Source organism: Squalius cephalus (assembly GCF_949319135.1).
Source record: "Squalius cephalus genome assembly, chromosome: 25".
NCBI classification, from domain to species: domain Eukaryota; kingdom Metazoa; phylum Chordata; class Actinopteri; order Cypriniformes; family Leuciscidae; genus Squalius; species Squalius cephalus.
Window position 1 is genome coordinate 24,750,999 of NC_137146.1, and position 14,927 is coordinate 24,765,925.

Below are 14,927 nucleotides of genomic sequence, written 5' to 3' on the forward strand. Positions count from 1 at the left end.
GTACGAAACTTCACGCCAATAAATCATCAGAAATATTGCAGACTTGTGCGCGTCTCAAGCGCCCTCTTTACGTTCGTCCTAATGCCTGTTCGTTGTACGTGGATTTGCCCATATTTTGCGTTTAAAATGGAAACGTCTTTAGACATGGAAAATCGATTTTACAATCGATTCAATGAACACTTATGTCTCAAAAATCGAACAGGATGTTTTCACAAAAGTGACAGCCCTACATGGAGCATTGTCCTGCTGGAAAAACCAATCCTCAGAGTTGGGGAACATTGTCAGAACAGAAGGAAGCAAGTGTTCTTCCAGGACTAGTGGTCGACCGATATTGTTTTTTTGATGGCCGATGCCGATATCTTAGGGTGCTTTCACACCTGCCTCATTTAGTTCGGTTGAATCGCACTAGAGTTCATTTTCCCCACTGGTGCGGTTCGTTTGGGCAGGTGTGAATGCGGCAATCGCACTCGGGTGCGCACCAAAAGCGGACCAAACAAGCGTACCGAGACCTGCTCGAAGAGGTGGTCTCGGTACGTTTTGAAACGAACTCTGGAGCGGTTCGTTTGTGGTGAGAACGTGATCCGACCTTGAACAGAACCAACTGCCAAAGAACTGCGCATTTTTGGACTAAACCAGTTGCCGTAGTCAGCTGCGCTGTGATTATGGGATGAGGAGAAATGTTTGTTGACAGTTTGCACTCGCGGACAGACTTTAAGTTGTGAGGCGGTGCAGACAGAGCCTGATAGAAATTATTAACAGCCGCATCCTCGCTTCATTCTCAAATAATCTTGTTTGTCTAAAGTGGTGTAGTAGACAAACTATATAATAAAATATGACGAAGGATACAACCAGCCCACGCAGTCGTCTCTCCATAGTAAACAGCGGCGTGTTATCTGCCGGATTTTCCCGCACGTTAATTCTGACCAAACGAAGTGCAGTTATGGAAATGCCAGACATATCTGGCCAACGAGTGATGTGGATGTAGTCACGTGACTGCATTTTGGTTCGTTTTATCAACTCATAAGCTGATTCGGACCAGAGCGATCAGTGTGGTGTGAAAAGGAACCAAAACGCCTGAAAAATGCTACAAAGTATCATTTTTCACCCTTGGTCCGGACCAAATGAACTGAACTACAGATGTGAAAGCACCCTTAGAGAGCAGGATGGCCGATGACCGATGTAAAGCCGATGTTTTTATTCTATACTTTATATTTATTTTAATCAATATGTTATAAATTTTAAATAAATTAGAAAACAAATCTTTAAAATAAACATACTTATACTTTAGATGGCAACTTCTTGAATCTGCAATCCTATTACAGTATTTTTCACAAATAAAGTAATTGTTTAAAAATATATGAATATGTGAATAAAAAGGAAGTAAACACTGTAACATTGCACTCAGTAATCTGGTAATATTGTGCGCACTGGTAATCATTTTTTTCAAATAAAGACAAGGTAACGCTAATATTATACAGCACACAGTGAAAACGATATGAAGATGACACAGTGCAGTGGGCAACTGGATATAGTACAGCATATTTTAAAATGAAAGATTTAAAGTTTTTCGATCGCGACTCCTGAAGCTGATCTTCTGTTTGCATTCACTCACTTCGCACGGACCGACCGTCACTTGCAGTAACATGTTTATCAGGCTACAAATGCACACTTCACAAGATATCACAGCTGGATTCCATTAAATCTGCAAGGTTTGTGAAATTAAATGTTTATTAGATATTCAGAGATTTGTTTAAATGATGTAGATGGGCATTTGATGAATGTTGACAGTAAATGAGAAAGTATTTTAGCCTAATTGTTTGCCTTTTCTGTAACAAATAATATAAAAGCAACACTTTACTTTTTTGCTTACCATTTACTTTCTTTGTTTACCAGTTCTGTCTAACAAAGTGTTAGATATGACTGACAGAGAACGTAAACTAATGAAGACGGAGAATGTGAGTGAGCGCTGTGTGAGCAGGTGCTGCCTTTCTCTTCTCAGGCGCTGGTGTTCTCAGCGCCGCCCGTCAAAATAAAAGTCCGGAGCACCGTCAAAATAAAAGTCCCGCTTCCAACACATCGGCCAATCAGAAAATGTATTGGCCGATGCCGATATTTTAAAAGTGCCAAATATCGGCCGATATATTGGCCTTGGCGATATATCGGTCGACCCACTATCCAGGACAACCTTATACGTGGCTTGATTCATGCGTCCTTCACAAAGACAAATCTGCCCGATTCCAGCCTTGCTAAAGCACCCCCAGATCATCAATTTTCAGCTTTGTCCAACACCTGGTCGTCTAATGGTCGTTTAGGGGGTGCTTCAGCAAGGCTGGAATCAGGCAGATTTGTCTTTGTGAAGGACGCATGAATCAAGCCACGTACAAGGTTTAAATCAGGGTTATTCCACCAAATATTGATTTCTGAACTCTTCCTAAGTTAAAACATTAGTATTGTGTTGTTTAAAAATGAATATAAACTTATTTTCTTTCCATTATTCGAGGTCTGACAACACTGCATCTTTTTTGTTCTTTTGACCAGTTGTCGTTTTCTGCAAATAAATGCTTTAAACGACAATATTTTTATTTGGAATTTGGGAGAAATGTTGTCAGTAGTTTATAGAATAAAACAAAAATGTTAATTTTACCCAAACACATACCTATAAATAGTAAAACCAGAGAAACTGATAATTTTGCAGTGGTCTCATAATTTTTTCCAGAACTATATATATATATATATAAAAAAAATTAATGATCAAATATGTACTGTGTTAACATTTTATTGACTAAAAATGCGTTAGAAAACATTAAACTCAAAGACGAGTTCGTTCAGAATCAGTTACATATAGCAGGTCGGCTGACTCGATTTCCTTGTCATGCATTCCCGTAGCGTCACAGTGCATTTCCCTGTTGAAGCCCAGCGTCCATTGACTTCAATGGAGCTGCTTTGAACAGTTTTTTTCAGCGCTTCGAAACTAGATGGTCATTGGATAAATGCTGCGATTATTATGTCCCGCCCACGGACGCTCAGCGTCTCTGGGGGTGAATGGGGTGTGGGCTGGCCTGGACTCCGGGTTTCTGCGTGATGATTGGAGGGTCTGTTCAAAGGCTGCATCTCCTTTTGATTGACAGCGATTTCATACAATAAAAAGTCGCTGCCGCTGAAGCTACTCGAGCTCAGTCCCATTGCGGATTTTTCAAGTGATAGTCGAAGACAAACTGCTGCTACCTATTTCTTGGTATTTGCTTGTCGAAATTGCTAGCCAATTTTCATAATACATTTCACACAATTATACATTTATACCTTTATTATATTATTACTTATTATATTTTTTTATAATATTATTAGTAATAATTAAAAAAAATATTAAAATAATTAAATATATATATTATTATTAGTATTATTATTATTATACTTTATTATATTATTATTTATACCTTTATTATATTATTACATTTATGCCTAACTCTGCTGGCCATTGAGAGGACACTGGTCAAGTCACTGGAAAAGACGGCTAGTTGTACGACAGGGTCACAGAGCATTTTCTTGAAAAGGAACGTTGGGCAGAATTTACGTATAAATAAATGGACAATTTTTATGATGTAGGCCGAAAATAAGCTTCCCCTCTTTGAAAGACCAGCAGCCACCACTGATGTGTGTATATATATATATATATATATATATATATATATATATATATATATATATATATATATATATATATATATATATATATATATCATTAAGCATGAAGCTTATAAAATTGTGTTTTTGTCAAAGACTATGTCTGGATCAGATTCAGTACGATGATCAAAACATAGCCTATATTTAGTAGATCGAGTAAATCACCCCCAAAGCTTGCACAGTCCTAGTCTCCCGTAGCCAGACCTTCAGACTGATGGCAGAGGGTCTGGACTCCATCACAGCTTTCTTTGGCCAAGGGCCGCACAAGAGGACGTTTGACTGGCATGTAATGCAACCAATCACAGTTCGCTTTGATCTGTGTCATGTTTAGGGGCCTGAAGATGTAGAGTCGATGTTCCTACGATAACAAACCTGCGTGCGTCTAACAAATTATTAATTTAAGAATGTTGTGCAAGTTTACTGCAACAATGGAGCCGCGAACGTCACATACCTGCTTCCAGCGATCGCTCGTTTCTGCTGCTTCTTTGCCTGTATTTGAGCTGGAGATTCTTTACTCGTTCAGGAGATGCGTAATAGCGCCCTCTACCTTATAACAGTGATAACACTGAAAGCCCGTAAAAACCTGGCAATGGCAAGTGAAAAGTTTTCTCTTAAAAGACGAGATAAGGCCGAAAAAATAATTCAAATTAGTTATGCCCACCAAATTAATCACCCATTGTGTCATTCTTATATATTTTTAAATGTCTTACATGAACTTCTAAAACCTCAGTTGCCTGTGCTTGTTCACATAGACCAACCGAACACAGGCCTAAATCTTCAGCACTTTGTTTATCTCACTCTCTCTTCACTTGTTCTTGTCCTCAGCTGGTGGATTGGTGGTCTGTAGCCTGAGATGGGATGCAGAGAGGGAGATTTTGGGGGAAGGGGTGTAGAAAAATCTGTCAAGCTGTAGAATAAGCACGGCACCCTGCAGGGACGAGTTCTCTCTGTAGACTGACTCGGTTTTAAAATTTAATGGCCAAGCAAAATGCCAGACGGGGGCTGTTCTGCTTCCACGCCTGCATGGCGGACCGTAGGTCAACGACGGGGTTTGAGGGAAAAGGGCAGCCATTTAATGTGAAGAACAAAACAACTTATGTTTAGTTATTCCTCAACAGCCCTTTAAATTGGCTTATCAGACTGTGTAATATGTTTCACAGCTGGTGAGAGGATGTTTTCCTCCACATGTCTTTATTTTTTTTATTTTTTTTTATTTTTTTTGCATTTACTGTAGCATTTCATCACTCTTCATCTAAACCAGTGCTAGACACTTGTCCTGACATGTCTGTTATGGATTTCAGGGATTGATGACTTGAGATAATGTGGAGAATTTCACCACACCCTGACAAAGTGTTTTACACGAGAAAGCTGGTTAGTGACAGTTTCTTTTGAAACACTGGCTGCTAATTACTGTTGTCTTTAATGAGACAGTTTAAGCTTCAGTTTAGGACTGCAGCTAACATCTATTTTGGTAAAAGCAAACATCTTGATTCCAAGGTAATGAGATCCCTAATTCTGAATATTGAACTTATCCCGCACCCTAGCCCAGACTGGTAGGTGTAACTACAATTCTGCTGGCAAAAAGCATATTTCTGCATTGATGGCTGCTAAAAGTAATTGTGTATTACAAATTGTGTATAGACCCCTTTTGCACCGACGTCACAGTTACGTCACGGCGCTAGCTGGAGGCAAAACAAACGGAAAACTGGAGGCGGGCAATACAAACCAGCACAGATTCGGATACATAATAAGGAGCTTAAATTATTATTTTTATTATTAAATGTCATCTTGTTGTGTTGTTGGGTGCAAGAATCGATGAAAAATGAGTATGCTGTATCTGGAATTTTTATTTCTAGAAAATATTCATATCATTAAAATTGCACCGTAGTGTCACTCTTTACATTGTCGTCTTCTTGGCGCTGGCTAGACAGAACTGCGGATCGTACCACACAAGTCTTTACATGACCATTCAGCACATAGTCATCTAAATATATATATATAGAAGTCAGGCCACTCAACCGGAGGTAGCGTTAACGTTAATCCTGTCAGATCGTCCATTGACTGAGCGTGTACGGTCATCTGGTTCCGTCCGTTAAAATTAACTTTTGCAAATAACAGTCGCGGTCCTGGACAGTGAGTGACCTTGCACATTAAGACAAAATCGGATTTTCTCCAGTCATTGTTAAAAAACCAGCTAACAAAACTTGCACACTACCGTTAGTGAAGCGGCCAGAGGGATCTTTCTGCCTCCAGCTAAGCCCCGCCCACACAAATACGTCACCATGTTTACCAACTGTAAAACGGTCTATTATATCATTATCTTATAGTAGACGTTTTACTATGCACTAGGGGTTATGCACCTGATTACGACAATGAAACTATTTTAATTACAACATACTGTTGATGAAAATATGACAAGAAAATAACTTCTTGTTATTATTAATAATGCACCATCAATGTTTTTTTCTGGGGGAACATGTACTTCTTGAAAATGGACAGCAAGCAAGCCTCTGACAGCTGTGCATCACCGCATCTTCCCTTTGGATAAACAGATCGCTTTTCAAATTAAATTACACATAGATTATCACAAGGTAAGACTTGGCTCTATTGTGATTGTTTGATGTTAAATTCATATAACAGCACTTTTCCAATGGGTGATGAACACGTGTGACTTCAGATGTGTCACGCGTGCATATAATAATGCTTGTTTGGTGCGTTTAGAAATAAATTGTGGTGAAATTTGCCTTTCGTGTGGGGTAGTAGTAAAGAGAAAACGTAATCGGGAATGGCGTGTTTGGAATGGAATTTTTCTTGTTATAGAAGTGTTTAATAGAGAACTCTGGGTGACACAGGAGGAGGTTAAAACTAGAAATATAAAGTACTTGGACTCGTATGTGTTAGTGTGTTTATTGGGTAAGCAGGTGGTCTGCAACTACAAGACAGTCAGACAAGCCAGTAACAAGTTTGTGATTAATTTTACTGGCAAACAAATTAATAATGTGACTGATCCAGTGCAGGACAAGATTAAGCACTAATAAGAACATCGTAATGATTTTCATGCCGTACTGTTAAATTAAACATCAGAACATATTTCCAGCCAATTTCACCTTTGACATTTTACCTATATTTGCATTTCATATGGAATAATTAATGGCATGTTAGTCACGTATCACAAGGCAGTCTTGAACTTCAGTACACGCTCTCTAGCCGTATCTGAGAGCCAGTCATTACAGCATAGTAATTGGAGTTACATGGGAATTGTGGTTTAAGTGACTATTTTCAACTACAGCATGTCAGTTCATGCTGTTAACAACTGTATTTAAAATGCTAGTGTATTCTGTTAAAACATTGCTATCATTCAGATTCTGTCATTTGTTTCTTCAGCAAATGTGGGGAAATACTTGCAATTATATCTGATGACATGTTATAATCCAACTACAGTTACTGTTCTCATAAAAATATCATTACTTCCATTACATGTAGCCTAGGATTTTAAACCAACACATATTTAATCAAAATGAATATTTCAGGCCAAATTATTGTTCTCCCTTTCTCTGTTGCAGTCTGTGGTTAGTGCACATATGCTCTCGCTCATTTTATGAAGTCTTTGATGTTTAATAGGGATTCGCTTGCTGTCAGGATGAACCTTTTTGCAAAATGGAAATACTTTTGTGAATTTAGAGATGGGAATATAAACATAAACGTAATGCACTATGGAAAAAATAACTCTGAAGCACATTCAACAACGTATAATAGAATAAATGTCAGAAAATTACATTTTCAGTTTGCAAGATAAAAATACACATGCACTACCACTAGTTCTGCCAACAGAAATTTTCGCACACATTTTTCCATCTTTATTGTTGATTATTCACTGTGATTTCCGCCATCTGACTCTGCACATGTAGTGTTACCAAATAATTATCTGACCTACAGATTTCTTACTAGTCCACTCTTACTAACACAAGCGCCCACAACAGACTTGTTCTCGTGTGAGACGCTGTTTGGAAGGGCATGACATTGTAAAAACTGCAGGTTTACTTTTCATCCTCTCCTATGGAGGAAAGCCATTTGTCTGAAGCTGTTTCATTTTCAGCAGGGTGGATTCTCTAGAGATCTGTTGGGCACACGGTCTCATTCTCTCTTCTTTGTTCTCTTTTTTTTTTTTTTTTTTTTTTTATCTTCTTGGTTTTAGCATTTACATGGTTCATTAATTTAAGGTGTGACATTTAGCCAAAATAATAGGGCTGCCCCCGACTAAAGATTTTCCTAGTCGACTGTTAGTCATTTATTTAAGCCATTAATCGATTAATCGGGGAGAAATACTAAAGCATAATAATGAGCATTTAAAATATAAAGCGTTCCAGCACACGAGGCTTGCTGCAACAAAACCGGCAAACATAGCATGAACTTTTGTGAGGTAAGAATGCATACAAAAAAAATTTAAATAAATAATAATAATAATAATATATGTGTATATGTGTGTGTGTGTGTATATATATATATATCTCCTATAATATAAATAACAGCCTTATATATGGACATGGAAATTAAATGTGTAAGTGCAGTACTAATTTAGCTTCCATGCTCCACACGAACACTTGTGTAAAGTGGCTTACATAATTACATTTTTTAAATAAGTCTTGTTTGAGGTCACACATCACCTTTTTGTGGTCATTATTTACCCTCTCGAAATGTTCCCACACTTTGGATTTTTTGCCTGACATAATACCGCATGGACCAGCCGTGTTAGAGATCTGTCACTGCGTGACTTCGCAAATTCCTGTGAATTATTTTTCTTATCCGACTGATTAAAGTTAAGTCGAAAAAGCCTTTTCTCGTCGACTAACATTTAGTTGATTGTCAGGGGGCAGCCCTACAAAAAAAAAAAAAAAAAGAACTATTCATATAAATCACAAATACTTAATACCTTCTTACTTTAAAAATTAACATTTATTGACCGAGACCGATATGGCCTTTGATATAAGATGTGTCCCTAGTATGGAGCTTATTTACATATGAACATATTACATATTAAAAAGTCATTTAAATTATTTTTGGTGAGAAACCTTGACTAAAATTTCCAGTGTTTTTTTTTTTTTTTTTTTTTTAGAAAAAAAAAAAAAAAAAAATTAATTGATTTTGGCTCCTTTTAAAATAAACCACATTCGAGGTGAGTAAGGAACTTGTTATGTGGATAAGAATGGAAATTTCCCACTGATTCTGAGTGGCTACAGTTTCGCTTCAGGTGGAGTTGTGCTCCCTCAGCACTTTTGAATGCCACTGAATTAACATCTTTCTATCTCATAACCATGCTTCTTAAAAAAAGATAAAGGGAAATAATTCCACCCAAGCAGCTCTTTTTATTAATATTAAAGTTTAGTCAACGTTAAATGAGACCCCAGTTTCCAATTTATTTTGCCACTTCAACGCCTCATTGCTAACGTTAATAACTCCTGGATTCTGGATTAGAACTATAAGTGCGCTGGGGGAGCATCAAATAAGCAGAGCATTTGTTAGCTCTTCATGGACTGAACATGATTAATTACTTGAACTTTTTACTAAATTATTCCCCAATTATTTAAATGTTTGTTAGGAGTATCAATTAATGGGTGAATTGAGAAAAATTACTGACCAAAAGTATTGTTTTGAATCTGTATTTTTCATTATTTTAACTATACAGTATTCAATATACTTTTCACTGTGTATCACATGCTCAAACATTGATTCTGATACCCAGCAGATAAAAATATGTGCCAATCATCATGGCAATGGCAACGTTTAAGATAATGTCATTCTTCCAACAGCTGTTATACTAATTATAATAGTAACAATACTAATATTTAGTTCAGTAATGAAACTTTACATGCAATATGCAATCCATGTCACCATTACCTTGTGACACAAGCTGATTGGCCTTTGCTGATTCAGCAGCCAATGCGATTGCTTGCTCAACACAGACTATTTAAATAGTCTTGTTAAATAGTGTGTTTGCTGTTGGCTAGTCCTGAGACAGTTCCTCTGTAACCCTCTACCTCCCCCAGCTCCACCTGCTATGGGATTTATGAACGTCTATTCATGCAGAATATATGCAGCAGCATGCATGTGTATCTAATGGCAGTAGCTAGTCCATATTTGCTCTGCAGACCTAATACATTTGCATTGCTATATTCATTAACACACCAAAACTACTTTGAATAAATGCATAATCAATCATGACAACTCTATCAAAAATACGGTAAATAGTAATATCAGACCTGCCAACCTGTACGCATTTTGCATAGTGGATACGCATTTTGACACTGGTACGATTTGTTACTCTAAACTACGCAAAAACCTGGTGACGCCTCTGTGCACGCGCAGTCCTCAAATCAACCAAACAGCAAAAGAAGAAGAGTTCGACCAATCATAGCGCTGGGTTCATTCCCCAAATAGCAAGCGGGGATGATTGACATATGCGTAAGGCCTATCATTAAAAAGAGACTGAAAGTCGACACCAATAAAGAATCCCGCTCGATCCCCCTTCCACTCCCGCGGCCATAAGCGAGGACAGTTCATGGTACTCCTGAAGGTAAACGGCCTGGGGTGGATGTGGAAAGTTGAAATATTCTATTGAGTTAAACTTAATCCTCTGGATTTGATGATCACACGGGAGTGATCACATGAATTATCTTAAAATACTCCGTTATTAACTCAGATCAGATAAGAGGAAGACATCATTCAGCCATGCAAATTCTAAAATGCTCAAGTAGTGCTGAACAATAAATCGAAATAAATTTGAAAATCGCTATGGCTTAGTGATTATGAAAGTGCTGTGATTTGTGGATTACTGATGAGCGTGAGTCTGGAGAAACAGGCGTTTATTTATTAATTCTCAGTCTTGAGAAACGTAGCCTGCATGTTACGTTATTGTGTTAATAATAACTAAAGTACCTAATTATGTTACATATTTATTTTGTATGAAAACTAGCGTGTTAGTTACTTATGGATTAAAAAGTACCGTTGTGTCAGTGCTGCGCGAGCTCTCTCTCACAAACACGGACGCGCGCACGCAGAGAGAGAAGATAATTGTAGCCTAAAATGAAAAGTGACGGGCTAACTTTAAATTTTGTTCTTGCTTGTTTTTTTCTGTTAAAATGTCAAAGTATTTTGTATCCATCCGTGTTTTTAAAATTAGTTAAATGACAGACATTTTACTGTTAACACAGCTCTCATTATATGTCGGATTCGTCTAACTTCTACTTGATATTCTTTTTAGAATAAGTGATTCGTTTTGCTATTATTGGACTCCTGTCTATTCATTGTCAACTGTTTTCTATAAATATGTTTGTATTGGCTAACATTTATTCAGCTAATGCGTGTCCTGTTTAAAATGTGCAACGTTCAAATGCAAAGACAGCACGTCACAAACAGAAGCCCTTTATTCTGTAGAATTTAGTATCATATTTGGATATTGGAAAAATAAAATTAAGTAGCCTATCTTAACCCTCAATTGGTCCTTGGGGTCTATATGACCCCAAGCGACTTTTCTTTAATAAAAAAAAATGGTTCCCTTCATCTCAGTGGAATAAAATTTGGTGACTTTTCCTACATTATCTATCTATACACACAGAAAAAAACTGGGCTTGATTCGGTCGTTCTAAAGGTATGTAAAAAAAAAAGTCACAAATCTGTCCCTTGGGGTCAATATGACCCCACATTGAAATGAATGGGAAAATCGAAGAAAAAATGTTTTTTATTTTTCATTTGTCAAAAAAAAATATATAAATCCAGAATAAATCTGAAAATTTCAATACCACAATGAAGTCCTGGTACTAGAGCACAAATGAAATGTGGAACAAACATGACCACTTGCACACACACATGTTCGCGCACACAAACACACACACAGGTCTGACTCCAAAAGAAAGCATTTTTATAGAAATTGACAAATAAAATCAATAATTCCAGCATAAATCTGAAAATTCTCACACATAAATGAAGGCCTGGTACTAGAGCACTAATGTAATGTGGAATGAACATTATCACAGACACATATGCGCCCACACAGACACAGACACAAATACACACATAGACAGAGATAGGGTGTGACTGCAATAGAGAGCATTTTTACTGAAATTGTGAAATAAAATCAATAATTTCTGCATAAATCTAAAAAATTTCACACATAAATTAGGGTATGGTATGAGAGCACAAATGCAACGTGGAAAGAACATGACTACACACAGATCAAATACACACAGAGAGACAAACAATAAAGATATTATTGCAAATTTATATAGCATTATTGCAATAATAAGACACTTCAAAAGACCTCAAACAACAAAAAAAAAAATTCTAAACTTTTTAAAATACATTAAATCAGTATTTTGTCAATGTTTAAATATGTAATTCATAAAAAAGCTATTATAAGAGCATTAAGTCACATCCAGAAAAATGAATGGATCTCTATGGGGCCTCTGCTGGAAGTATATGGTAATTACACTTTGTGGCTAAAACTATATTAGCTACAAAAAAACATCTAACCAGCAGATGGCAGAATTATGCATCTAACACCTAGATCAATATCCAGAAACAACTCATAGTTAAATTTGATCATCATTAATGTGTTTTTTTCATAAAAAAACTATATTTCATATGTATGCTAATGGTGTAGTTGAGGAATTTTGCAGTAAATAGGTAAAAAAGTACTTCATATCCCCCAAAACACAGCATTAATGAATAGAGGAGAAGTAAACAAAAAAAAACATATATTATTTGTATAATTAAAAATGTATATTTTTTGTCCAATTTCTCTATCAATTGTTGGGGTCATATAGACCCCAAAGACCAGATTTGTAAACTGGAAACGAAGACCTTATGAGGGTTAAATGTACACACAATATTCCCATGTTGTTGTTTTTTTTTTTTCTGTTTTCTAGGGGTTTCTTCATTTTAGACTAGTTGACCAGCACACATTATATGCAATGCAATATAATGCAATGTAAAAGTCTTTACTGTCGTGTTTGATCAATTTAATTAATCCCAGACTGACAGATGCTGCTGCTGCATGAACTAAGCTATGTAAATGCGCCTGTATATGCTGTATTGCTGAACAGCCTCCGGGCCTCCTTATGTATGTCTTTCTTTGGTAAAGGCCACTCTTAACCCTCATTAACAGAGCAAGACTTCAACAAATCCCAACACAAAAGCTACTGGCTTGCTCTTTCTTTATTCAAATCCTTCTCTTTGAGGTTTGGGAGGTGTATTCCTCCCCTCTCCATGGATTTCTCCCCCTTCCTTCTGGAGAGCCCCTGATCGAACAAACACAGGAAGTGTGCTGAGAGTGAGCAGCGCTTTGAGGCTGGGCTGTTCTCTGTTGATTGACCCAGTCCTCTAAGAGTATTGACCGCCCTTACTCGCAGACTGCACGCCCGCTTCAGCTCTGCCTCACGCTAATTACTAATATCAGAGTGGGCTAATATTGTTATTATTGCACACTCCATTTTATAGTGCTTTGGAACAAATTGAATTTGTAGAAATAGTTGGCATGGTATAGCACTGATTAGAGGGGGGGGGGTGTGTTTACCACATGGATTTGTTGGTCTAACTGGAGCGTGGCCTGATAGTTTGAGTCTTATCTTATCTGTCCCTTCTTATAGGCCATGGCTAAAGAGTCAAAGGCTTAGTGCAATAATCAAAGCTGTCTACTTTCTGCTTGTACACTGCTGATGGAGAGGAAGACAAGGTTCTGACACGAAAGAACTGATGAGGGACAATGGCATTGTTACTGTGAGAGCAAGTGCAATGTAATGTGTTTGGTCAATTGGTCACAAGACTGGTTCATACAGTAGTAGGCTACATTGCTGCCATGACGTCATTATGTTGAGTCGTTATGCTCCAAAGCCACACCTCCTCCAAAACACCTCATGTCTCGAAGCACATAACATTACAATTATAATGAATGTAAACAACTTAAAGCTCCGACTTGTACCACCTGACTTCTGCAGATTCATTTCGGTGTTATATATTTATGAATTAGGTTAACATTAACACTCACATCTATTCAAAGTATGAGGAAAATGTTTTTTACTTGATGGTTACACCACATGACTTTTTAGAGTCATTAAAAAGGTACAATTTTTGTAAAACCATACGAAACCAACATAAATACAAAAATTACAAAATATTTCTTAGAAATTGGCACATGCATTTTTTTTTAAGTTTTTTAAAAGATCTCGGGCACTATTATTGAGATCCAATTGCATTTTGGGGGTATTGCCATCACTCCAAACTTCAGTAAATTAACTTATCTGGGTATTCCATGCACAAAGAAAAATATAGGCTAGCTTTTCAAAATGGCCACTACTGTAATAAGCAGAGTCTTAATGTTAGATATTGATTGTGATCACCATAATGAGTGGAATCAGGTGTACTAAGTTTAATTTTTCTAGATCAAAGGGTTCAAAAGTTATAACCATTTCAGTGTTGATTTTTTTTAACTGGTGGTGGTGCTATAGAGTTGGTCCTATAGACTCAAAAATTGGTACATTTACTATTCATTACCATCACTATAAGTGTGCCTAATTTCATAATTTTCCTATGTTCCGTTTATAGGGCTGCCACTGACTCCCATTCGGGAAAAATCCCCTTCAGGGCTTGGCCCCTAATTAAGATATTGTGCTCAACATACTTCATACTGCAAAAAAAGCTCAAGCAGTGTGGTAGTATGGCATTCTGAATGCACCATTTGTGTTCTACAATTCTGCAATACCAGTCTAAGAGTGTGTAACAAAAAGCTCTTGGACTGAACTGCAGCCGTTTTATTCTGCGTCCTTTTACTGATTGTATGTTTTTAAATAATATGTGTATAGTGAAATATTAATGAGACTCTACATTAAACTTTAACCAGATTCTGAGGCAGATTAAACTAGACTATTAAATTTCTCTGACTGTGAAATAAAAGGGAATCCAATTGCAGTTGTACGCCTTTTTCCCTTGCGCAGCGCTGACTGTCAATATCAATGAAGCCCGTGTGAGTCATTTGAGTAGCTCGGAAAAATAAAGCAGGTGAAATTATTGCTGAATATCAACGAAGTTCCCAGAGCAAAACCAGATGAAGGTTTTGTACATTTCAAATATGAATCATTAAAATAGAGTGGCACTCTGATTGAATAAACCAGATGTTGTGTTCTGGACAGTGAATGTATTTGGTTTTTCCTTTTGTTTTGCTCTAATTTGTGCTCTTTCATATCTAATTGACTCTG

At 37.0% G+C, this 14,927-nt stretch overlaps 1 protein-coding gene across 8 annotated transcripts in view; it reads left to right on the forward strand.

Moving 5' to 3' along the window:
- The window catches only part of dipk2ab (divergent protein kinase domain 2Ab), a 43,251-nt gene that overhangs the window by 12,530 nt on the left and 15,794 nt on the right, over positions 1-14,927 (forward strand). The gene's annotated exons all lie outside the window — the stretch shown is intronic.